This window comes from Felis catus, chromosome A1 (genome assembly GCF_018350175.1).
Source record: "Felis catus isolate Fca126 chromosome A1, F.catus_Fca126_mat1.0, whole genome shotgun sequence".
Lineage (NCBI taxonomy): Eukaryota > Metazoa > Chordata > Mammalia > Carnivora > Felidae > Felis > Felis catus.
This window is the reverse complement of record NC_058368.1, coordinates 162,203,546-162,228,452: the sequence shown is the minus strand read 5'-3', so window position 1 is coordinate 162,228,452 and position 24,907 is coordinate 162,203,546. Positions and strand designations below refer to the sequence as shown.

The 24,907-nt window shown below is 34.3% G+C and overlaps 1 long non-coding RNA gene across 1 annotated transcript in view; it reads right to left on the bottom strand.

Annotated features, from left to right (window-relative positions):
* Positions 1-469: 469 nt before the first annotated feature.
* Positions 470-24,907, bottom strand: part of LOC123379214 — a 61,240-nt gene continuing 36,802 nt past the window's right edge. The window contains exons 3-4 of the long non-coding RNA XR_006583429.1: positions 8,260-8,326; positions 470-1,176 (exon numbers count right to left, since the gene is read on the bottom strand). This is a non-coding gene — a long non-coding RNA (uncharacterized LOC123379214). The remainder of the gene's footprint in view (positions 1,177-8,259; positions 8,327-24,907) is intronic.

Genomic DNA, 24,907 nt, shown 5'->3' with positions numbered 1-24,907 from the left:
TGTCTTTTGAAATTGTTGTGGGTTTTCTAGTTCTTATAAAGTAGTTTAGAAAATAAAACTTAAAAAAAAAACACTTTTTCTCACCAGAATGAAAAGTGGTATATAAGAAGCAGGGGCTATTAGTAGTCGAATATTACTGATTGTGTTTTTATTTACTTTAAATGCATCTTTGCTCCCAGTACTGATTTATTTTTACATCTTAGGTTGGGTCTTGTTTTCATCTGATGGGTAATACTTTCCAAAGGTACTCATTATTTAATTGGAAGGTACAATGGCAAATATTATTTGAAAAGTTTTTCAATTCCACCTTAGAATCTGTGGTAATTATTTTATCCAGAGACACACACACACAGAGAGAGAAAACACAAGCAGGGGAGGGGCAGAGACAGAGGGATTGAGAGAATTCCAAGCAGGCTCTGCACTGCCAGCACAAAACCAGACTTCGGATTTGAACTCACCAACAGTGAGATCATGACCTGAGCTGAAATAGTGAGATGCTTAACAGATTGAGCCACCCAGGTGTCCCCACTGAATTTACAACATGATTTAATCCTAACAGGATTTACTTAAACATTTCCCAAAGAATAAAATGTGTTCTTTAGAATTTACAAAAAAGAAAGGAGGTAGAAATAGCACAGCTTACTTGTAAATCCTTATTGGCTCTTTCAGCATACTTGTTCATAAGCAGTTCCCAAATTACATTAGCAACAGTACTGATACAAGGCAAAGTACCCATTGGCAGTTACCTGGTTCTTTGGATCGTGTAGGTTTGGCCAGGCTTAATGATACATGTCTTTGTGAATGTGTTTGGTTTGTGGTTTTTCTAGACAGGTAGTCCAAGACAATTAAATTGGCAAATAAAGGGCCCAGAGCTAATGGTCTCTTTCAGTAAAATGGTTAATGAACAGTGATAGAAGCTCATCTGATGTAGAAGATTTTACTTCCATATTAACCAATAATATGACTTTTTTCCAAGTGCATATTTGGTAAATTATGGAAAGCATCACACAAGCATTATCTCCTGTAATCCTCTTAAAAGCAAGACAAGCACAGATGAGGGAAGCAAACTACTCACCAGCTGTGGGATTCTTGGGGCGATTCACTTTACCTTTCTGTGACTTCATATCCTTGTCCATAAAATTGAAATGATGATAATATAGTACGTAACTCATAGGACTGCCATAAGAATAAAAGGTCATAATTAATATGAAATACTTAAGAAGTCTAACACCTAGTAAGCCCTTTATAAATGCCCCTATTGAAATGATATGATTGCCCTTATTATCACATTTTGCGGATGAATACAAGACCCTAGTTCGAAGAAGGCTTTCATGAGCACACAGGTGACAGATTGTGGAGCTGAGATTTGAATACAGGTGTGTCTGATTTTTTTTTAATTTTTAATTTTTTTCTTCCTTCCTTTCTTTTTTAATTTTAGAAAAAGCACAAAAAGGGGAGAGGAGCAGAGAGAGAGAGAGAGAGAGAGAGAGAGCGCACGAGAGAGAGAGAGAGAGAGAGAGAGAGAGAGAGAGAGAGAGAGAGAGAATCTTAAGCAGGCTCCATGCTCAGCTCAGAGCCCTATGCGGGGTTTGATCCCATGACCCTGGGATCATAACTTGAGGCTAAATCAGATGCTAAACCAACTGAGTCACCCAATCACCCCAGGTGTGTCTGATTTTAAAGCCAGAGTTATTTATTGCTCTGGTCTCCCTCACTGCCACTGAACTGTTTGCCATTGAAAGTCCAAATACAGATTTTTGAAAGCATCTCCCTCTATAGAAATGCCATTTGTATGTTTATTGAAAAGATATGGCCTTTTGTTGTTCTAGTCAATCAATAGTTCTTAATTTTTCACTTAAAATCAAAGGTTTGTGCTAAGTTGGGGGACATATTGTTTTAATAGTTCACTTGTTTAAGTAATAAATAATTGAAGAATATACATTTTTAAATCATAGAAGAAAACTTATGTTAAAATTCATAAATATTTGAAAATCAGGAGTTTTTAACTACTCTTTATTCATATTTTAGGTGAGTACAATTTTCAGTATTATTCACCTCATTTTTTTCTTCTAAAGGACAGAAATCAGAAAAAAAATGACTTTTTTTTTTTTTTAATAAAGGTTTGGCTCCCTGGAACCACCGAATTTCGCCTTATCTCATTCTATTACTTAAATCCTTCAAGTGCTTTCCTTCTCTGCATGTTAATGATGACCTTGAAAGCTGAGAAATTCTTTGAAATACTCTGAATATCCAGTCTCTCTCCCACATGGCTCCCACCCATCCCTAACTGCCTAATACAGATACTGTGGGACTACTGCTCTTATCAAACTTTCACCTCTACTGCCTCTAATCTTTGTCTCAAAAACACAGTTTTTTGTCGCTATTTTTATTTTATTTAAATTTAGACACCATAAATTTTTATAAAGTCCCATAAAAGTACGCACTAACTTCCTTATATATCTTTCAACATCCCATAGGAATGAAATAGTGTTTCTAACAAAGAGAAAAAAACAGGGCAAACTGATGTGTTCAGAACCACTGTCAGAAATTCAAATGCCATTTTGAGGTTAGAAGCTAAAAGAGCCTGAAGTTTAAAAACCACGTGGAAGAATGTTAGGAAATAGGCATTTTAATGAATTTTCTAGTTTAAAAAAGAGTATTTTGAGTAGGATTATATATGATAAAAAACGTTTTGAACTGTAATACCAGACTAGAAAAGTAAAATGAGCTATTAGCTATCTCTCCCTCTCTAGTTTTTCTCATATTCTCTGTCTCTGACAGTATCTCTGCCTCTCTCTGTCCATCAAGTCAAACAATTCCTACAGCAATCAGCCCTAAAGGGCAAGACTTGATTAATAATTAACAGCTTCCCTAATTTTTGTCTTGCTTCCAACTTAGGACCAACCAGAGAGAACCAAATATCTAGCCCTCAGCCATCACATGGCAAGACCCCAGCGTCTAGTTTTCCTACCCACAGCTTCCCCATGACAACAGCCTCCAGAGAGGGCACCTCCAGGCTTCTCTTCTCTACTCAAGCTTTCCTTCCCGCTCTCCTGCTTGCCTCTGAGTCTGCCAAAAGCAAGTGGCGGTGGCTGACCATATAGCAAGCTCTTTCTTATTTGGACTCCTTTCGCCTATTTCATTCACTTTGCCACCTCCCTCTCCCTGAGGAGGCAGGGTGAGATATGTATTCATGTCTCTATATATCTCAACGCAATCAACATAATGCATATATTCATTACCCCTGAAAATTTCATCATTCCCTTTTATAAACTCTCCCTCCTGCAGAGTCCTGCCTGCTCTATCCCTAAACAACCACATGCCTTTCTTCTGTCTTTATATATCTGTGGGCATTTTCTAGAGATTTATATAAATACAATCAGAAACTATATACTATTTTATGTCTGCCTTTTTCCATTCAGCATTACTATTCTGAGATGCATCCATGTTGTTACATGTATTAATATGTAATTCCTCCTAACTGCTGAGTACCCTGTTGTATAGCTGGTGCAGTTTGCTCGTTCATTCATCTGTTAGTGACATATGGAATGTTTGCAGTTTTTATGATTAAAAACACTACCAATATTTATATATATACAAGTGCTGGTACAAACATAGGGTTTTATTTCTCTTGGGCAAATATACAGGAGTAAAATGACTGGGGTAAAAGATAGGTGTATATTTAACTTTTAAAGAAATTGCCACACAGTTTTCCAGTGATCTTATTATTTAACATTTCCACCAGTGGAATATGAGAAATCTAATTGCTCCAAATCCTTACCAACACTTAGTATGATCAGACTTTTAAATTTCAGGTATTCTAGTATTTCTAGAAGACTATTTCTATTTCTAGAATTTCTATTTCTAGAATTTCTAAATACTAGTAATTCTAGTAATTATGTAGTAGTATCTATTGTGTAATGCTATTAACTCAGTTTTCATGTGCTTATTTGCAATCCGTATATCTTCTTTGTTGAAGTGATTCTATTTAACTTTATTTGAAGGCTAATTAGCTATATAGCTCATTAAAAGATAACTCTTTAAGCAAGAATGATACAACATATTTTGGTACTTCTAGGATATGGAAATAAAAGGTATGACACTAGCACAAAGACTGGGAGGGAAAAAGTGTGGTGAGGGGATAAAAACAAGTACAGGTAGAACTAAAAGTTCCTATTCTTCACCCTCATACCCAAAGGGCAAGGTGATGTTGTTTAAATATTGGTTTCATGTGGGGTGAGTTACCTAGTGGTAGATGTGGTCACAGGGAAAGTCAGAACAAATTTAGAATAAATTTGAGACATCATCCTTGTAGTGGTTCCTATATCATCCATTCCCTAAATTAAAGAGGTTCCAGGTCTTTGACCCCATACCTTGGAACAACATTACCTAAGCTAGTTGATTTATCTGAAGAAAATTTGCTCCCAGGAAAAACTATGAGGTTTTGAGTAGAATGCTGGTCTAAATAAAATATAACAAACTGAAAAACTGTGCTAGATAAAGCAATATTAATAGGCAAGCCAAAGTAAGATTGACAACACTCTCAAATATATAATATAAATTTCAATAGGATGGAGCAAGGATAAACAAAGACAATCATTTTACAATTGTTAACAGAACTAATTTGAAATATTAATCATAAAAATAGTTTAAAGAACTCTATGAATGAGATTTATAACAGAACTGTTACAGGTAAACTACACCTTAATGAGTTCAAATACTAGGTCACAGAATTCTCCCAGAAGACATCAAGAAAAAATAAAGAAAAAGAAAAATTTAATAATTCAAGTGATTTGTAGAATATAAATTGAAATACAAATATCTGTATATTATGCATGCCAGAAAGGGAAAACAAAGAAAGAGAGTAATGTTAAAAGAAAAAAAAATCCTTCTAGTAAAAGGAAACCCACAATGGAAGGTAACAAGAACCCACCTGATGGAAGTAAGAGAAAGGGAAATAGAAACAATGTGGGTAAATACAATACTTTATTTCCTGCTATGATTATTTTTTAAATGTTGACTGGAAAACAACTTATTGCAAATCAAAAGAATATTAGATTGAGCTGAGTTGCAGTGGGCCAATGAAAATTTGCCAAAAGAAAAATGTATACTGCTTTCTCTCCTGGCTGGTGATAATGGTTAAGCCAAATGTCATTCTGCAGTGATTGACTTAACTGCTTCCAACTTTATTTCTCCATAATGCACCTGAAAGCTTCCTTTATGTCATTCCGCCTGCCATGAACGCAGATATTATGGCTGAAGCTCCAGTCATCTCCGTACAGTGAGTTCCAGCCGTGGCATCACCCAGCCTCAGCAACAGTAGCAACAGTTGATCTCAAGACTTTGTGTGGAGTTATTACAACACTGGTGCATAGCATCCAGTATTCAAATATTTTTTGTTATTATGAATTCATTATTTTTTCATCAAAACACTTGTACTTGTTGGTGCACTACTACTTGAACCACTGGGCAAGAGCTTTGTGCGTTTTTCTGCTTCCCCCGCCCCCAGTCTTTTCTTCCCCTCCTCTTCTTCAATCTCCCACCTTTCCACTTATCTCTGATATCTCACCATAGGCCTCCATAAATTGTTTTACCCCTGACCTCCATCACGTCCTCTGCCTCCTTCCATTTCTGTTCCCCTATGGAGAGTCATCATGGACTCAGGGGATATCCACGAACAGTAATAAGCTCTCCACTAGGGAAAGGGATTGTACGCTGGGGAAAGCTGCTGTGACTTAATACAATTGCAAAGATTGGAAGAGCTGCTGGAGATGGTGACTTTGCAAGTACTACCTCAAAAGAGTTACAGATAAAAAGAAAATACTGAAATCTCAGCAAACTACATTAAAGGTGACAGGCATGAGAGTTTCCTTGACAGTGGGACAGGCATCTACGGAAGCAGTAGAACTAATATAGCAGCTAATAATTTACATTAGAATGTTAATAAATGTTTAACAATTTCATGCTTTAAAATTTATATTTTTCTTGATGGATTATATATTTTATCTGAAATGCATAACGTTTAGTTCTACTCCTCTAAAATTAATTTTGAAGAATTTATTTTTAACAAAATATTAGAATGAATGTCTTAACTGCATAAGACCTAGATTTAAAAAAAAATAGCAGCATTCTGATTATTTTCTCCTGTTTTTCCAAAATTTTGTGTGAGAAAAAATAAAGCCTTATATGTTTGTTGCTGTTAGTCTTTCTATTGTTTGCAATTGAATGGATGCATTTCTAATAGAGACGAATTATATTTCTCTTTAAGTATATACATTTGTACATAAATTGTACATAAAGTATATACATTATGTACATTTGTACATAAATTAAGTATGTACATTTGTACAGAAAAGGGTCAGTTATGATATATCTAAAGTAAAAATATACGTCTACTTTTTACTTTTTTTATATGAAATTTATTGTCAAATTGGTTTTCATACAATACCCAGTGCTCATCTCAAAAGGTGCCCTCCTCAATACCCATCTCCCACCCCCCATCAACCCTGTTTGTTCTCAGTCTTTAAGAGTCTCATGTTTTGGCTCTCTCCCTCTCTAACCTCTTTTTTTTTTCTTCCCCTCCCCCATAGACTTCTGTTAAGTTTCTCAGGATCCACATAAGAGTGAAAACATATGGTATCTGTCTTTCTCTGTATGACTTATTTTACTTAACATATATATGTCTTTTAAGGAGTATTTCAATTTTTATCTCCTGCTTGAAAAATCATACTAGTTGTGTAAATTAAATAAAGTTAAAACACACATGAATAAAAAGCAAAAGTAACTAAGACCAGTTTATAACTAGGATCTATCCAAGAACTCTTATTATATTAATTTCAAAAATATGGCATAGACAGTGACAGGCTTTTTTGGGTTCTTTCTCTTTGTTTCAATAAGACTATTTCCATTTTCCTCATATTTCCATCTATTTAACCACCATCTTATACCTCCTGATCCTTATTACTTTTTTGTTTTTATTTCCAAAGAATATAGAAACCAGTAGCTGGATGCCCCTTCAGGTGAAGTTGCCAGATATTCAATGATTCCCACCTCTGAACCCATCCTCTTTTATCTCCATTTTTTTAACCTATAACATTTACACCTGGGCTTTTGATTTTTACTGCCAGGCTTCTCAAAATAGTTGGTTATGCTTGCTGTTTCTTTTTTCTCCATTGTCCATTTAACTGTGAAACACACTCTAATATGACTAATCTTGTCAGTCTACCGAATGGCTTCTGAGATGGTCATTGGTTGACTCTATGCCCTGAAATTCTTTAGTAGGTTTTAGTCCATCTAAATATAGATGACATCTACACAGACTTTGAGCTCTCCTTAATTTCCAGCACTTCACTTTACTGGTTTCTTCTTAACATTTATTTCTTTGTCCTTTTCTCATTTGTTTTCCTGGAGCATTCTCTTATCTTCAAGTCTTCAAAGGATGAAGAGTCTCATGGTTTCACCCTATCACCTTTCTCTTCTTATTACCTATATGTTCACTGAGAAATCTCATGTTCATTGTTAAAATTACCATCTATAAGCATCTATGTGACTCATGTCTTGTCACATATCTTTATCTCTAAACATTTATTCAATTGAAGTTACCCACTTGGGTATTTAAAAGCCATCTGAAATACAACATTGGATGAAACAGACTTTTTCCTTATTCAGTTTCTCCCCATGCCAATTTTTATTTTGTTTTTATCATTTTTATTATATGTTTCAAATCAGATAGATACTAGGCTTGCTTAATATGATCTTTCTTCCATCACGCATCATCATCCAACTAATGAGTAATCTCTATACATATTTTTTACCTCCTGAATAGCCAGGAGTCCAACCAATTTCTTGAAAAAAAATCTGCTATATTTACTATTATCTAAAGCATCATCCCTTAAACTATGACCTAGACACATAAATGATAATTTTCTATGCACTTCTTTCATTTTAATTTCCAGCCTTCATGAATAAAGCTAGAATCATGACTATGACTATTTAAATCTCAACTTGAGTATACTTCTATAAATTAAAACACTCAGTGAATTTCATTTTGAGATTGTAAACTGAAACCCTTAACAGGACATGTGATTCCTCACTAATCTGACCCTTGCTTATGTCTCGCCCTTCCTTTGATATCGTATTTCTACTTGTTCACCACATTTCTTTTTTTCTTCCTGGAATGGATGACCTTCCTCCTGAAATTGCATCTTTACATATGATCTTCTCCCCGACTATAACAATCACTTCTTTCTTTGAACTTACCTAAAATCGTATTTTTCAGAGAGCTTCAACTCTTCCATATTCTTTGTGATGCCTTCTCTGGTGTTATCTGTAGGGTAAACCAGTATACACCGTAAGATTTCATAAGTCTCACACTTTTTCCTTTTTAGCGGTTTTCACATTTTAAAGTATGTGTTTGGTTAATTTCTTTCATACCAATCTATGATGGTAAAGATTAAGTATGTTTTTGAACCCCCAGTGTCTGGCAGTGTATAAAATACATAGTTAGATGACCAATAGATATTTCGTAAATTAAATAAAATGAGATGAGTGAATGAGTGAATGAATGAATGCATGACTTATTCAATCAACCAACACTACATTGGACAGATAATATTTGTGACTCAGCATGGAAATTCTTGTTTCCAATATAATACAATTAAGGCATACATATCAAATAATTTTTTAGACAGTAGATTTCCACTGGAAATAGAGGAAAGAATGTAGGTAGGCTGTTTCTGGAAAAGGAACATTCAGTCATAAACCAGATATTTATTAGGCATCTTCTGGATATCAGTGATTTTGATAGATGAAGATACAAATTCCAAAGTACACAATCCTTTCTCTTAATAGAGTAAGGAAAAAATGTGAGACATAAATATGAATTCAGTAATAGGGGGATGAAAAGTAGCATATTCAAAGAGATTACAATAGGGAAAATGTGTTTATTTTTATTCTCAGACAATATCTGTGATGTCAATATCATCACTTTGAAATGCTTCTTGATTTCTAATAGTCTTATAATTGCTACTTTTGTGTACCTAAGATCTCTGAAAACAATATGCATTTAAAACATATTTTGGCTGCTATCTAACCATAAGGTTATCCAGTGATAAAATACAAATGATGATATCTACTCTCCATCTTATCTCACAATAAGGTTCAAATGAGGTAATAACTGTGAACACATTCTAGATACTAATATAAACTACTATATTAATGTAAAATATTGTCATAATTTTCTTGATTCAACTAAAATGGATATAAAAAATTTTGGAAACAAACATAAATTATTGCACCAATATTAGACTTCATTCCTATCTTGTTTAATCTCTAGGGCTGTTCTAGGATGAACATTAAAGACATTTTGATATATTTGGAGAACACTCTCATTTGAATTAAAAGTTAATTTTCAAGTCAAAATTTCTAACTATAATGTGAAATATATGTTGGTATTACCTATACAAAAACCAGAGAGCTGAACTATTTCTATATTAAGATACTCTCCACAATATTTTTCTCATGAACTCACAGGCAAAGTGGAATATCAAACACCTGTGTCCTGAATCATGATACTGAATTAGAATCTATGTGTTATACAGTGCAGGTGAAGTACATGGAATATGAATTATATCTTCAATGTAATACCAATTACATCTGTCATAAAAATATTAGCATTTATGCCAAATAGTGAAATGCTGGAATTAATTCTAAAGTGCTACACTTGGATAAAAATAATTTTTCAGGGTGCCTGGGTGGCTCAGTTGGTTAAACGTCCAACTTTGGCTCAGGTCATGATCTTATGGGTTCGTGAGTTCGAGCCCCATGTCAGGCTCTGTTCTGACAGCTCAGAACCTGGAGCTGCTTCAGATTTTGTGTCTCCCTCTCTATCTCTGCTCCTCTCCTGCTCACGCTTTGTATCTCTCACTCTCAAAAATAAACATTTAAAACAGAATTTTTCATTGTATGAATAAGATAAAAGGAAAGTTTCTTCAAACTTAGATAAAAATATATGATAAAGGTAAAACAACACTTCATGGAATCAAAATTGAATGTATGATATGGGAGTCTGTAGCTGTTAAAATATATTTGTTTTTCTTTAAGCTCTGTGTTATTCTAGGCAAAATCACTGACTAAAAAAGTCATATGCCCAGAAAAGCTCAGCAAATGGGATGCCCAACAAAGGAAGTTTAGATCATCTACTTTGACTGAATATGGCAACAGAAGAAAACAAAATGGATGAATACATGTAGTAGTTTTTGATATCAGAATGATGCTATACTATGGAACACAAAGTTTGAAGGAGATTAACTTCTTTAGTCGGCCATATTTCTGAGGCTGATAGTTATCTTCATCCTACTGCTATCTAAATTATAAGTAAGCCAATAGAATCGCTACATTAAAACATTATAGGAAAAATATATGATAAAAATGTTTCCCTCTATTTAAGATAAACATTTGAGGGAGAATGCAATGGACATAAAAACGATGTTTAAAGGAACACCAATCTTGGCCAATGCTTCTGATTATTATTCCAGATAACACACATAATTAGTTTGGCCTACATTTGGTAGCTATTAATTTCCAGGTTAACATCCAGTACTTGAGTACATAGACACATTTGTATGAAGATTAAGCAAAATGTAGTCCACAATAAAATTTCTATAACAAAGTCCAGTAAATGCACTTGAAAAAAATACATTGTTAATTTATTGTTATAACTTCAATCAGAATACATTTACTTTTCCTGGCTATAAAAGGGAAATAATCAGACTTTTAAAAAAAAAAATTAACATGTTCATTTATGAGAGACAGTGTGAGCGGGGTAGGGGCAGAGAGAGAAGGAGATACAGAATTGAAGCAAACTCCAGGCTCTGTGCTGTCAGCGCAGAGACTCAAACTCACAAGCTATGAGATCATGACCTGAGCCAAAGTCAGACGCTTAACTGACTGAACCACCCAGGCATCCTAATCAGACTTTCTATTTTTTAAGTTTTTAAAAATTTTATTTATTTATTTTGTGATAGGTATAGAGACAGGGAGAACGGGGGGGAGGTAGAGAGAGGGGGCGAAAGAGAATCCCAAGCAGGCTCTGTGCTGTCAGTGGAGAGTCTGACATGGGCCTTGAACTCACAAACCATGAGATCATGACCTGGCTGACTGAGCCACCCAGGCACCCCTAAGAGAAAGGTTTTATGGCAGATGAATATACATCAGTCTGAATAAAAATGTTACCTCAAGCATAAACTTTGTGTCTGTGAGTGTTGGGAAGCTGAGCTGGAATGGACTGGATTATACTTTGGCAGAGGATGGAAGTTTGACCCTTGATACAAGAGGTTGAATGGTACTGAATATCTGTACTGGTCCAGAAAGAGTCCAATTCCTAGGCTGAGCCCTGAGGTCTTCCGTGTATTTGTTTGATCTTGATCAGGTTATAACCTCTGAATCTCCATTTCCTCATTTAAAAAATGAGGAAAATTATACTACATCCCTCATAGGATAGTTGTGAGAATTATATGAATTTTGAAATGTAAAGTATTCAATACAAGATCTCTGGCTGCTATTGTTGTTATTTTTCTCAAATGCTTCTGAAAAAGCTAGTGCTCACAGAACCTATTCATTTTATCCTCTCTTCTTCCCAGAAATGGACAGCAGCATTTGTTCCTTTGTTGTGAGATTGAAATGCACCCAGGAATGTGTAGGTGTGGGTGGTCAAATCAAGTATGGTTGAAGTTCTGCAAGTCTCTCTATACCTACTTGCTGTTACTTGAAAGTAACTTAACAAGTGATAAATGTTTAGTTTCACAATCACTGATTAAAATCTGTAGCTCTAAATGCAAAATTTGCTTTACATGTTGAAACTGATTCCACAAAAGCAACATAGAAGTTAATTGTCTTGATGCAGAATATGGGGCCAAGAAAGCACTTGGATTTTTAGATGCCTGAAGTGGTGGTAGAAAAAGCTACTGTGTGTGTGTGTGTGTGTGTGTGTGTGTGTGTGTGTGTGTGTGTGTAGAAAGAAACAGGGCAGAGGAGAGTAACTGGAAGCTTGGAATAAATTTATCGTGGAGTCATACATAATATTTTCTAGGAAGAGCTATTTTATCCCTGATTATAAGTACATAGAAGACTCCTTTTCTTATGATACCTAAAATATTTAATTTATATGACTTGAGGATACAGGCTAGTTCAATGTGACATTTTCAAGCTTAATTTTCTTAAAAAAATCATTATATACCAAATAATTGAAATTGTTTTTTCCCTAAAATTATAAGTCATGAAGAAAAAAAATCTAATCAATTTCATTTCTTAACAGAGAAAATAAAGGACTGTCATATGCTAACATGATTACTTCCTTCACTTATTCACCCACTCATTCATCACTCCATAAATATTCATTTAAGACCTATGTGCCAGGCATGGTGCTAATTGGTAGAGATTCAAATAAGACATAGAGTTTCCCTTAGACAAGTTTAGAAATACAACAAAGCAAACAAAAACCTGTATATAAGTAAGCATTTTAAGAGTCAATTTAAGATACAAATTCAAGTTTTAGAAATTTTTTGGAGTTACTTTTCTCATAAAATATCCCAAAATCCACCATTCTAAGGAGTTGAAAATTAAACTCTGGCCACAAAAACACTGAATAAAATATTGTGATTTGGTTCTGAGGAGAATAGGGAGGGACAGAAAACACTTTATGAGTGGTAGGTTCATGATCTGTTTTCTCCAGGAACAACAATCTTCAATTAATTATAAGTAGATAAAATTGACATAAATGATTTGATATCCCCAATTGGATGGTAAGTAAGTAAACTATCTCATGATGTTTACAATTCTTATTACGCATTTAAAGTCAGCTTATTTATTTTAAAGTTCATTACTTTTACACAAGTTACTGAGTTTTCTATGAAAAAGTTGAAATTAAAATACCTCACATCACAACAGTACAACAAATGACCTGAAATTTTACCAACTATTTTTAAAGACCTTATTTTTGAGCAATTTTAGGTTCATAGAAAAATTAAGAGGAAGGTACAGAGATTTCTTATTTATCTCCCACCTCCACACATGTGTAGCTTTCCCATTACCAACATCCTCTACCAGAGTGGTACATTTGTTACAACTGATGAACCTGTAGAAGCACATCATAATTACCCAAAGTCCATAGTTCACATTCGGGTTCGTTGCTGGTGTTGTATATTCTATGGGCTTGGACAACTATGATGACATGTATCCATTATTATAGTATCATACAAAATATTTTCACCACCCAAATATCCTCCATGCTCCATCTATGCATCTCTTCTCCCATAGGTCCAGATGCCCGATCTTTTTATTGTTGTGATAGTTTCACCTTTTTCAGAAAGTCATATAGTTGGAATCATACAATATGTACCTTTTTCAGATCAACTACATTCACTTAGTAATATGTATTTAAGATTCCCGTATGTCTTTTCATGGCTTGATAGTTCATTTCTTATTAGCACAGAAGATATTCTGTTATCTGGATGCACCACAGTTCATTTATCCATTTATGTCCTAAAGGATATCTTGGTTGCTTCCAAGTTTTGGCAATTATGAATAAAGCTGTTATGAACATCCACTTGCAGTTTTTTTGTTTGGACTTAAGTTTTCAACCTTTTGGATAAATACAAAGGAGTGTGATTGGTGGATCAATTATTTTCAGCGAGGCTTAAATACTCTCATATTATACCTTTATTTCTTCAGCATATTTGCTTCTTATATTGGAATTTTTCTTATTTTCATGGATTTGCTAGCAGTGTTTATGGTATAATAATGACTGCAATTTTTCTGAAAACATTTTTTCTCAGATAATCTGCCTAATTTGTACTGATGTTTTTAAAATAAGGAAATGTTCAACCCAACATATTCAAACCATTTAGTTTATCATTCATACTTTTGCAATTATGCTTTAAAAGTCTCTCCTTTCCCAAGTATCACACAAAAGATAAATCATCTCTATTTTCTGCTTTTTTTTTACATTTAACTTTTTCCACTTATCTTTTTATCAGAAATTTATTTTTGTGGAATTTTGAATGTAATGCTTCAGATTTTATGTTTTATATTTTGAAGAGTTAGCCAACTGCCAAATATCACTAAATTACTTCTTGGCATCCCTGCTTCCCCACTCACTGATTGCTTACACATCCATTTTCATTGATAAACTACAAATAACAGATATTACTGTATAAAATATATAATACAAAATTATATATAAAAATAAAATAACCTTGTCATTACAATCCTAGAAATAATCTATTTTGAGACTGCTGGCAAATTCTATACTGTTCACTACATAATTTAGTGTGCAGATATATACATTTTTTAATAAAATGGATTCCCACTCAAGATACTGTCATGTCTCTTGTTTTTTCCCCAATCTATTATATCAGATTGATATGTTTATGTCAGTGCATACAAATCTTATTTTTAAATTAATTAATTAATTTTATTTTTGAATGTTAATTCCAGTATAGTTAACATATAGCATTATATTAGTTGTTCTAGCTTTGAGAAGGATGTAAAATGTTACAATCTGGCAAATCCTTTAGAAATTTCCTATAAGCCTAAACATGGAATCACCAAATTCGCAGCAATTTTGTAATAGGGCATTTCACTCAGAGAAATGAAAAACTATGCTCATACAACACATACACTGACATTCATTATTGCTTTATTTGGAATAATAAAAAAAAATGGAAAAAGCACAGATGCCTTTTAATGGATGAATGGTCAAACGTACCATAAATTTTTATATTAATTTATGAATCAAGAATAATTCTACGTTTGAATGTTTCCTAACCCCATCATGAAACCATCAATGTAAACAAGATTTTGAACAAATTCATCCCTCCAAGAACCTGCCTCACACCCTTTTTAAAAAATGTTTATTTATGGGGCGCCTGGGTGGCGCAGTCGCAGTCGGTTAAGCGTCCGACTTCAGCCAGGTCACGATCTCGCGGTCCATGAGTTCGAGCCCCGCGTCAGGCTCTGGGCTGATGGCTCGGAGCCTGGAGCCTGGAGCCTGTTTCCGATTCTGTGTCTCCCTCTCTCTCTGCCCCTCCCCCGTTCATGCTCTGTCTCTCTCTGTCCCAGAAATAAATAAAAACGTTGAAAAAAAAATGTTTATTTAGGCACATTAGCTCAATGTCGCTCCTCATCAGGGAAATACAAATCAAAACCACACTCAGTTATCACCTCACGCCAGTCAGAGTGGCTACAATGAACAAATCAGGAGACTATAGATGCTGGCGAGGATGTGGAGAAACGGGAACCCTCTTGCACTGTTGGTGGGAATGCAAACTGGTGCAGCTGCTCTGGAAAACAGTGTGGAGGTTCCTCAAAAAATAGTGCTAGCCTATGACCCAGCAATAGCACTGCTAGGAATTTACCCAAGGGATACAGAAGTGCTGATGCATAGGGGCATTTGTACCCCAATGTTTATAGCAGCACTTTCAACAATAGCCAATTATGGAAACAGCCTAAATGTCCATCAACTGATGAATGGATAAAGAAATTGTGGTTTATATACACAATGGAGTGCTACGTGGCAATGAGAAAGAATGAAATATGGTCCTTTGTAGCAACGTGGATGGAAGTGGAGAGTGTGATGCTAAGTGAAATAAGCCATACAGAGAAAGACAGATACCATATAGTTTCACTCTTATGTGGATCCTGAGAAACTCAACAGAAACCCCTGGGGGAGGGGAAGGAAAAAAAAAAAGAAAAAAAGAGGTTAGAGTGGGAGAGAACCAAAGCATGAGACTCTTAAAAACTGAGAACAAACTGAGGATTAATGGGGGTGGGTGATGGGTACTGAGGAGGGCACCTGTTGGGATGAACACTGGGTGTTGTATGGAAACCAATTTGACAATACACTTCATAAAAAATAATTAAAAAAATAAAAAAATAAAGCCCACAGCGAACATCATCCTCAACGGGGAAAAACTGAGAGCTTTTTCCCTGAGATCAGGAACACGACAAGGATGCCCACTCTCACCGCTGCTGTTTAACATAGTCCTGGAAGTTCTAGCATCAGCAATCAGACAACAAAAGGAAATCAAAGGCATCCAAATTGGCAAAGATGAAGTCAAGCTTTCACTTTTTGCAGATGACATGATATTATACATGGAAAATCCGATAGACTCCACCAAAAGTCTACTAGAACTGATACAGGAATTCAGCAAAGTTGCAGGATACAAAATCAATGTACAGAAATCAGTTGCATTCTTATACACTAACAATGAAGCAACAGAAAGACAAATAAAGAAACTGATCCCATTCACAATTGCACCAAGAAGCATAAAATACCTAGGAATAAATCTAACCAAAGATGTAAAGGATCTGTATGCTGAAAACTATAGAAAGCTTATGAAGGAAATTGAAGAAGATTTAAAGAAATGGAAAGACATTCCCTGCTCATGGATTGGAAAAATAAATATTGTCAAAATGTCAATACTACCCAAAGCTATCTACACATTCAATGCAATCCCAATCAAAATTGCACCAGCATTCTTCTCAAAACTAGAACAAGCAATCCTAAAATTCATATGGAACCACAAAAGGCCCCGAATAGCCAAAGGACTGTCATCATCAAGACAGCATGGTATTGGCACAAAAACAGACACATAGACCAATGGAATAGAATAGAAACCCCAGAACTAGACCCACAAACGTATGGCCAACTCATCTTTGACAAAGCAGGAAAGAACATCCAATGGAAAAAAGACAGCCTCTTTAACAAATGGTGCTGGGAGAACTGGACAGCAACATGCAGAAGGTTGAAACTAGACCACTTTCTCACACCATTCACAAAAATAAACTCAAAATGGATAAAGGACCTAAATGTGAGACAGAAAACCATCAAAACCTTAGAGGAGAAAGTAGGAAAAGACCTCTCTGACCTCAGCCGTAGCAATCTCTTACTCGACACATCCCCAAAGGCAAGGGAATTAAAAGCAAAAGTGAATTACTGGGACCTTATGAAGATAAAAAGCTTCTGCACAGCAAAGGAAACAACCAACAAAACTAAAAGGCAACCAACGGAATGGGAAAAGATATTCGCAAATGACATATCGGACAAAGGGCTAGTATCCAAAATCTATAAAGAGCTCACCAAACTCCACACCCGAAAAACAAATAACCCAGTGAAGAAATGGGCAGAAAACATGAATAGACACTTCTCTAAAGAAGACATCCGGATGGCCAACAGGCACATGAAAAGATGTTCAGCATCGCTCCTTATCAGGGAAATACAAATGAAAACCACACTCAGGTATCACCTCACGCCAGTCAGAGTGGCCAAAATGAACAAATCAGGAGACTATAGATGCTGGAGAGGATGTGGAGAAACGGGAACCCTCTTGCACTGTTGGTGGGAATGCAAATTGGTGCAGCCGCTCTGGAAAGCAGTGTGGAGGTTCCTCAGAAAATTAAAAATAGACCTACCCTATGACCCAGCAATAGCACTGCTAGGAATTTATCCAAGGGATACAGGAGTACTGATGCATAGGGCCACTTGTACCCCAATGTTCATAGCAGCACTCTCAACAATAGCCAAATTATGGAAAGAGCCTAAATGTCCATCAACTGATGAATGGATAAAGAAATTGTGGTTTATATACACAATGGAATATTACGTGGCAATGAGAAAAAATGAAATATGGCCTTTTGTAGCAACGTGGATGGAACTGGAGAGTGTGATGCTAAGTGAAATAAGCCATACAGAGAAAGACAGATACCATATGTTTTCACTCTTATGTGGACCCTGAGAAATTAACAGGAACCCATGGGGGAGGGGAAGGAAAAAAAAAAACAGGTTAGAGTGGGAGAGAGCCAAAGCATAAGAGACTGTTAAAAACTGAGAACAAACTGAGGGTTGATGGGGGGTGGGAGGGAGGAGAGGGTGGGTGATGGGTATTGAGGAGGGCACCTTTTGGGATGAGCACTGGGTGTTGTATGGAAACCAATTTGTCAATAAATTTCATATAAAAATATTTAAGATCAAAATAAATAAATAAATAAATAAAAAATGTTTATTTATTTTTGAGAGAGAGCAAGTGAGAGGCAGAGAGAGAGAGAGAGAGAGAGAGAGAGAGAGAGAGAATCAATCCCAAGCAGGCTCCCCACTGTCAGTTCAGAGCCTGACCAGCGCTTGAACTCATGAACTGTGAGATCATAACCTGAGCCGAAATCAAGAGTCAGACACTTAACTGATTGAGTCACCAAGGTGCCCCTGCCTTATACCCTTTGTAATCTCTCCTTATTATACCCCATATCTCTCTTACTGTCCTGGAAACCAATGTTTTGCTTTTTGACACTATAAATTATACTATATAGAGTTTAATGTAAATGGTATAATATGTATGCCTGTTTCCATGATTTATTTCACTCATTTGCATTCACATATTTTCTTTGAAGAAGTTTCACCTAAAAAATGTGGCCCGTTATTTATTAATTTATTAGGGTGTTTACCTTCTTGCTATTAAGTTTTAAATGTTTTAAACATATTTTGGATATGAGTCCTTTACCAAATATATGATTTTCATAGGTTTCATCCCAGTCTGTAATAAACCTTTTATTATCTTAATAGTGCCTTTCAAATAATTAAACTTTTCAGTTTTCATGAAGTGTGCATTATCTTTTTTAATAACTTGTGCTTTCAGTGTCATAGCTAAGACATATTTGCCTGAGATCACAAACATTTTTTCTGATGTTTTCTTTTAGAAGTTTTATAACACCAGCTGTTTTATTTATATCTATGATACATCTTAGTTAATTTTGTACATGGTGCAAAATACGAGTCAAAATGATTATTTTGTACATGTGATATCTCATTGGTTCAACCCATTTTTTAAACATTTCATTTCTCTACTGAACTTCCTTTATTCTTTGAAAAAAAACTTTCCATATATTTAACAGTTCTATTTTGTGACTCTCTCTCTCTTTAGTTCCATTGATCTTTTGGTCTATCTGGAAATTAAATAATAATATACTTTCTTGATTGGTTGATGATCATAGTCCTGTAGAGTAAGTCAATTAATTTTGGTATTTAAGTAGCTAAGTACATCTATCATTTCAATTAGTGTTACTTAATTTGTCTATTTGGCTTAACAAAGACTTGTGCATATTTAGAAAACTTCTCCATGAGGACTAGAGCTACAAATATTTAGCATGGATGATTCACCTCACTATTCCTTACCAAGTGTTTTACTTGAGAATGTTTGGCCCAATTAAACATTTACACATGCCAGAGGAAATGCAACTATCATGTCAGAAGGACTGCTTCGGAAAAACTCAAATCTAGGAGAGAGCAGGTGAAAATTTTAAATACATTTTTTTCTGGCAAGTTTTATTTTTCACCAAAACTGTGAACAGTAAACTTTGAGTGCAAACAGATTTAATAACACATTCTTCCTATTATCAGCCAAGGCTGGTGGAAAAGTTTGATTTCCTCATAAGTCAAACTATTCAAATGAACTTCACTGCACGTCATTTTCCTGAAATTTTTTGCCTTTTCCATTTATTGATTGGGATGCATTTTCTAAATTTATTATTGGAAAAAGTTAAATGTTCACTTTCTCCTCTTTTTAATAGAAGATAATGCTAGAAAATCATGAAAGCCTTTCATAGTTGCCAAGCTGACAAATGACACTAAGAAGAAAATAGACCCTATGCAGAGGAATTAATTTTGACTTTCTAATAATATATTTGATGTAATTATAATGTCATCTTTGATAGATAGAGTCTTTTATTCTTCATTTATAATTTATACAGTGTCTTCCACAAGAAAAAGATAAAGCTACTGATTTTTTGAGGCAAATTTCTTCAGAAATTCACTAATTATTATCACAAACTTATTTAGGTGTTTAATTAATATGACCAAATAATTATAATAAGAGCATTTTATGGCCTTCAATAAATTTATCTCTCCAAAAACTTAACATGCAAGCAGTTTTGTAATATGTGCATATGAATACTGGTCAACAAATACCTACTTTTAGAATGATTATAATAAATCAAAAAGAGTGTTATTTAAAACTTAGTAATTAATACAGACTACCACAATGTAAACTGTGGTGTTAAGAGTAAATTTATATAAAGTTAGCCACACATAATTAAATCATGTACATGTTGTGTGAGGTTTCAGACTTTGTAACAGGAATATCAACACTGGCAGTGAGATGGTGGCAAATTTATGCTAATAAATTTCTTCGTAATATGAAATAACAAGCAAAAACATTCAAGACAAATTCATTAACTAAAACAGAAAGGAATGCTATAATAAATAATAAAATTCACAAAGAATATATAACTGGCATAAATATTCTTGTCCTCAAGCAAATTTTATCTATATCTATACTAATACACTTATCTATATCTTTATATGGATGGATGGATAGCTAGATACAATTATTAGGAATATAAGGGGAATTGAGAGAAATTCAGTAATACTAGGATAAGCTAATATACTCATTTATCTTTACTTATAACAGGGTGTTATTAAAAAGCATACAAATTAACAAATTGCCCAAATCTTCAGGGAATGGGAGATAGTAACTGAGACTTCTGGAACTGATTGAAACAAGGATGGAGAGTAAGTGGTATAACCCGATGGCATAGGTTGCAGGGTTTAGGATGGAGGTAGAGACAGTGGCCTATAAGTGGTAATGAGAAGCAAAAAGAGTCCCTGCCCTCCTTTGAGGCTGGTGTTAGAATGAGGGACTAACTAGTCGCCCCTTAGGAAGGCTGTGAGAAAGAAGCTTCCTTGAGGACAACCAGGTTTCAACTTATATGAAAAGGTAGGAGGATGTACAGCAAGGCCAGAGGTATATAGGCGATGGACTATTGCAAATTGTAAGCGTTTGGAAGAGGAGTAGACGATAGATTCACAACAGAATATTGTTGATTGTTCTATATCATTTTTTCCTGAGTAACAGTATGTCACTTTCCCCTTGCAGAATCAAGTCTTTCTTTTGGGAATATTTTCTTCTATCTGGAGCATTTTCTAATTTGTTTGTTCTGTTCTCTTCAAAAAGCCAATTACTAAATCTCCCATCATGTTCATATTTTCCCTTTAAAATTTTTAATTTCCTCTAGTCTGTCCACAATATCTTTTCCTGAGTTTACAGTCTTTAATATTTGCCACTTCTAATGTAATAATCATTTTCATAATGTCTTTATATGCTCTTATTTCTTGTGATCTTCTTGCTAATTATCCTTTGCAAAAATTATCTTTGAACCTTTATGCTGACCTATATTTCCTCATTTTGAGTGCACAGATAGATTAATTTATTCAAATGGATACAGTCATATAACTATCACAACAAAATATAAAATATTTCCATCACCATAAAAATCTATTGAATTTTTGCTTTATCATTTGTACTTTTTGACATCTTTATTGAGATATAATTTATACACTATAAATTTACTCATGTATATAATTTAATCTTTGGTTACAACTATTGTAGATTTCCTGAGATTCTCTACATAAACAATAACATCTAAAACGGGAAATTTTTACTTCTTCCCTTTTAAATCTTTTTAACATTTTTTAAAATTTTTATTTATTTTTGAGACAGAGGGAGACAGAGAATGAGTGGGGGAGGGGCAGAGAGAGAGAAGGAGACACAGAATCTGAAACTAGCTCCAGGTTCTGAGCTGTCAGCACAGAGCCGGACGCGGGGCTCGAACCCACAAACCATGAGATAATGACCTGAGCTAAAGTCAGATGCTTAACCGACTGAGCCACGCAGGCGCCCCTTCCCTTTTAAATCTTACACTTTTATTTTTCTTACTTTATTAGAATGGCTAGGCCCTTTAGTACAAAGTCAAATACAACTAATGAAAACTAGGTATTCTAGTTTTATTCTGACTTAAGGAAAAGCTATTCCCCATTAGTATGATTTTGGCTATAGGTTTTTTTGGAAGCTATCCTTTATCAGCTTAAGTTCCTCAATATTTCAAGTTGGCTGATCATTTTCATTCTGAATGGAAGTTGGGCACTGTCAAATGGAACAGTGATTTATTCTACTTCATTTTAGGGAAAATTGAGTAAATCTGGCAATTTTTCCTTTTGAAAAGTCTAATAGAATTTACTAGTGACACCATCTGTGTCTAATATTTTTTTTCAGAGAGCCTTAATATAAACATACATATTTGCAAATATATGGTGCTAATCAGATAGTCTACTTCTTCTAATACGTTGGCTTGTCATCCTATCCAGTATATGCTTCATTTCAGATATTACAGTGTTCTCTATCAAAGTTTTATTGTGACGTTTTCTATTTTGTGTTTCTGTCATCATATTCTTGCTTTTCCTCATACCCACAAGAATATGGAGAATACTGACTGGAACAGTTTTAATATCCTTCTCTGTGCCGTGCAGGTCTCCTTTTATTGAACTTTTGGTAAATGACAATACTAACAAAACAAACATTTAATAAAATAATGCCAAAAAAATCAGCCCTCTAATATCTCACCTATGTCCCAAGCTTAGCCTGCTGAATTATACTCTTTTGAGTCAGAAACTGAGCCATCTTGATCTTTTTTAAAGTAACACTCTAGTTGTTTCTTACTAAAATTAGTGTACCACTGGCATAGAAGTTAACAGTTAGTTGAGGTTTTTCTTTTAATTTTTTTAATGTTTGTTTATTTTTTTGAGAGAGAGAGAAAGACAAAAAACAAGTGGGGGAGAGGCAGAGAGAGGGAGACACAGAATCTGTGATCTCCAGGCTTCCAACTCTCAGCACACAGCCCAATATAGGGCTGGAATTCACAAACCATGAGATCATGACCTGAGTCAAAATCAGATGCTTAACTGACTGAGCCACTCAGGCACCCGGACAGTTGAGTTTTCTACCAAACAGAGAGTAGTTTCCCTGAATTCTCCACATATTTTACTTTCCTACCTGTGGAAAGTGTATTGTATTTCTGTTCGACAATATACAATTTTTTTTTTTTTGCCAGAGTCAACATAATACTTCCCTACCACTTTGATATCAGAATCAGCCATATAACTTGATTATGACAGTGAAATATTACTGTTAATTTTGAGGAGTTAAGGGCTGTTGCTGTAGTCAGCAGTGTCCTAGACTGCCTGAACCATCATCTTCAAAGATAGATAATAACAAAAAATAAAATCAAAGCCACCAGCCAACCATATGGATACACAGTGTTCCTCAACCATTAAGATTACTTTTTTTAGTCATTCCCAGCTATGATCATTTATTAGCAAGATATTAATTTTTGCATATATCACAACTGACATTTAACCAATATTTAATGTTGTTTCATAATAGGTTCTAAACACTGTTGTAAAATCAATATTAGAGTGTGTTCCAAAATCTATATAGTATTTTGAGAGAAATACAAAGTTGTCTATGGAGATATTATTACACATAAAATCCCTAAGCCAGGGTTGACAACTGGGATAGGGAAATTATCATAGCACAAATATCTGGAAGTGAAAAGTAACAGTTTTAAGTAAAATTATCAGAAAAAATTGATTTCATTTAAATTTTTAGAAGAAATTATATTATGGTGATTGAACATAGCTAGTGCACTGAAGGAAAATAGTTTATTTAACTATCTTTTTGAAGAATATAGTATCATTGTTTCCTTTGCCGTTAAATGAACTATTTAAAGTTTAGCCCAAAATAATTTCAATTGAGGGGGTTTACATTTGTCAAAGGGATATTATTTTTCATTAAAAAAATTTTCTCAACTTAATTTCACCAAGACATGCATTAAAGCTGGTGCTCATATTCTAACACACTCAATTTTAGAACTATCCTTGCCAGCTAATGAAGTTGACCTGTTGATCCAAGATAGTTTTTTTTTAATTTTTTTTATTTTTAATTTTTTTAACATTTATTCATTTTTTTTTGAAAATTTCAAAATAGTTTTAATCCATTTTGATGCATCTAACTAAATGTCACATCTCCAATCCTCCGTTAGTCTTGAGCATGTTAAACTTTTATCAGCTAAGAAGCTACTGTATTTTTTGTCCAATTTCTTTATGCTTGAGAAGTATCAGCAAGACCCTATATCTGCCAGTTTTCTGTACTTCCATTTAACATATTTGTAAATGTGCATTCAATGTGTTAAAAGGTAAAGGGTTCCTTTTAAACATTCAGTAATGCTTACATGTTTATCGTCATTTTCTAAAACATATTAATTATTTTTATGTTAGTGATGACTAACAAATTGATTAATAATTCACTTACATTTTAATAAACTATTATGCCTAGTGAGAGTGACCCAAATATGTACACTGTGGTCTTTGTGATTCTTTTTCCCTTTCCTTCCCTTCCCTTTTCTTTTTTATTTTCTTTTCTCTTTTCTTTTTTCTTTCCTTTTCTTTCTTTTTCTTTCTTGCTTTTCTTTCTTTTCTTTCTTTCTTTCTTTCTTTCTTTCTTTCTTTCTTTCTTTCTTTCTTTCTTTCTGTCTGTCTGTCTGTCTTTCTGTCTTTCTGTCTTTCTTCTTTCCTATTACCACAAAAATGTACCTTTCAGCTTTAATATATAGTTTTGTTTCTCAAAGCTTCTTTACATGAATAAGATTGCCTTTTTCAAAGTGAAATGTGAAAAATGTTTTGGTTTAAGTATAATAATAAATTCTAAACTTAAAACTTTACATAATAATTTGGACATTTTTCTTGAATCACATGAATACCTGCAAGTTACAAACGCTCTTTAAGAGAACTTTTAAACCCATTAGTTTTAGGAATGTAATATTTAGAACTGTTTTGAAATTTTAACCTATTGCCATTCTTTTTTTAAATTTTTTTTTCAACGTTTATTTATTTTTGGGACAGAGAGAGACAGAGCATGAACGGGGGAGGGGCAGAGAGAGAGGGAGACACAGAATCGGAAACAGGCTC